The sequence below is a fragment of the Protobothrops mucrosquamatus genome, unplaced genomic scaffold (assembly GCF_001527695.2).
Source record: "Protobothrops mucrosquamatus isolate PMUCROS unplaced genomic scaffold, P.Mucros_1.0 scaffold973, whole genome shotgun sequence".
Taxonomy (NCBI): domain Eukaryota; kingdom Metazoa; phylum Chordata; class Lepidosauria; order Squamata; family Viperidae; genus Protobothrops; species Protobothrops mucrosquamatus.
The window spans coordinates 154,778-157,672 of NW_015387216.1; the positions used below are offsets into that span (position 1 = coordinate 154,778).

Below are 2,895 nucleotides of genomic sequence, written 5' to 3' on the forward strand. Positions count from 1 at the left end.
AAGGACAGTTAAGGCAGAAGAAGAGACAATGTACACTTCTATCTCTAGAATACCAAAAGGGACGAAATGTTTCACCCCTGCTTTTATTTGGTGGAGGGAAAAGCAAATTCTCTCTCTTGGCTCTGGATATGAATTTAATTTCTCAGTGACTTATAAAACATGGATGACAGGGATTTATATTAATGAAAGTGCAGGTACAAGCTTCGCCAGAAATATTTCACCAAAATATTGTATTTACTCCTTTTATTTAAGACCTCCACTCCCTAATGTATTTTGAGCCATGTCTGGTGTAATGAATCAGGTTGTTGATTAGAGGAAAGCACACAGGAGGCATTTATCCTCCATTTCACCCCAAAAGAGGTTTCATGAGTCATTGGGTAGGAACGTATCTTCCTCCTGCAAAGAGTGTAATGCAGGTTGGGCTATGGAAACAATCCTTCTCTGCTCTTCTATTTTTGGCCTTCAGTGAGCAGAGTTCAAAGCTGATCTAGAATTATACTGAGAAAACTCTCTCTAAGAATAGTTCAAAGCTGAATCGATGCAAAATGAACCGCACCAAAGTCTTCTTTTTCTCACGTTTTTAGATTCCTCCCCAGCCTGTTGCCTGAATGTAAATTTTATTATCGTTATACTACCTGGGACACTGTCCCAAATAGCAAGATATTAAATACATTCTCACATTCATTTGTTCCACAAAAGCAAATCTAAACTCTGACATTCAACCTGTATCCTTTTGTTCTGATTTCATCCTATTGTTTTTAATAAGTAGCTTTCAGATATCAAAGTTTCAAATAGAGCCCTTGAGTAAATATCAGACTCCTGCAATTCCATAGATTGCTAGATCTCTACTTTTCTATAATAAATGTTAATAATAAATAAAATACATCATGATTCATGAGCATGGTGACATAGGATGTGTGTGGGCTCAATTTAAGTGGGAGAGAGAAAGCAAATTCTCCTCCTCCTATTTTCCCCACAACAACCCTGTGAGGTAAGTTGAGTTGAGAGAGAAGGACCGGCCTAATCCACCCAGTCAGCTTTCATGCCTAAGGCAGCCCTAGAATTCACATTCTCCTGATTTCTAGGCCAGCACCTTAGCTGCTACACCAAACTCATTTTCCCATTGTCTGACTCTGATCAGATGGAACAGTAAATTATCGTTTATTGTATCAAGAGAGGGCTCGTTTTTGTATACTTTCCCTGCAGTCCCTTTGTCTGGTCCAGTCACAAAGATGTTAGAACTTTTCATTTCTACTTTCAGTCAACTACAACTTAGCATTCCATCTCCTGGCTAATTTTAACAATACGTTGTTGAAAGGAGCCAACTTTATGATTTGCAACTTTGTTCTTTCACTGGATGAAACATTTAAAACTTGGCTCAATTTTGTTTACTTCCTGTGACATTAATCTGGTTATAGTTAAAAACCAAAGAAATGCTGGCAATCAACAAAAGGACCACATCTTTCCAGCAGAGGCCATTTACATTCCCCCACCTTCCCCTCCCATTTCTTATCAGTACCCTAACTCTTTACCTGTGCATCTTTTACACACAAGAGTGTTATGTGCCTTTAGGCAAGATTTATTTCTCCCCACGTGTGAAAGAACACGCATTTGATTCAGGAAAGGAGGACGCAAATAACAAACTATTATAGAAAAAATACTTGTGTTCTGGAAAAAGTAGAACGTATGAAAATTTCACCACTTTGATTGTAAAGGAGAGCTTTACTTCAGACAGCTTGCCTTCAGATGTTGTGGGCCGCTTCATCACTAGGGTTTTTTAAGAAGAGATTGGACAGCCACTTGTCTGAAATGGTATAGGGTCTCTTGCTTGAGCAGGGGGGCTGGACTAGAAGACCTCCAAGGTCCCTTCCAGCTCTATTCCGATTAATTAATTAATTAATTAATAAGAGCTTTGACAGGCATTCAAGATTCTGTTACAATCATCTAACTGCGATAAAGTGCCTTCCAAGATTCCTAAGTGCAGTAATCTGTTGTTGTTGTTTTTTGACATGGTCTACCTCAAAGGGATAACAACTTATTTGCAGTACAAAACAAATGTCTGGGAAAAGCCTGTCCAATTTGGTTTTGCAAATAAAAGCCATATAATCCAATCAGGTGACTTCCAGATGTATTGGACTACGTACTCCTTTCATCATCCCTGGACGTGGTGGCTGAGAATAATAGGAGTTGTAGTTTAACATATCAGAAATAATTTGTCCAGAATTTTGTAGCAAATAATGCCTGAGTACTAATTTCAGTTCTTCTTTTCCTTCCCTATACTTTGGGGAATAGTCTCTACTCAGAGTGTACAATTTTGAAAAGTAAATGTGCACATCTTTGGGTTAAGGCAGAGTTGAATGGATGTATGTCATGTTGTATTGGGTCTCCATCTGAAATGCATTTACAGGCCTTTTTCCTAAGTCACAGAGCCAAAGAAAATGGCATTCCCCATAGGGCACATCTCACTTATGCCGTCTATCTAAATATATTGCCACTTGAATGAAGTGAGTTCTGAATGTGTATTTTTACTCTAGAGAGCTTACACAGATGGCAATGAAATTTCATTGCCCTGTTCTGGCCATATAAATGACATTTCTTTAGTTATTAAGCGAGCCTGCTGACAAAATGCAAAATGGAATTGGAACCACTTTGTACTCGATTCTCCAAAATACAAACTTCGGCAGATCATATCCTTCTAGTTTTGATTCTGTGAAAGCTTATCAAGGCAATAATTATGGTCACATGATACTGTAGATTTAAAAGGTCAAATTCAATTAGCGGTTGGCCATCTTATTTCTTTTCTCTAGCCAATCTTTCAGCTCTTCTTTTGATGTATGCTAAAACACCAAAATGAAAATTAGAAGGTTGAAAGTAATTTCTTGCATTCTAATGATG

General features: G+C 38.0%; 1 protein-coding gene across 1 annotated transcript in view; it reads left to right on the forward strand.

The window, feature by feature from the left end:
- Positions 1–2,895, forward strand: part of LOC107290821 (adhesion G protein-coupled receptor B3-like) — a 139,273-nt gene that overhangs the window by 123,292 nt on the left and 13,086 nt on the right. The gene's annotated exons all lie outside the window — the stretch shown is intronic.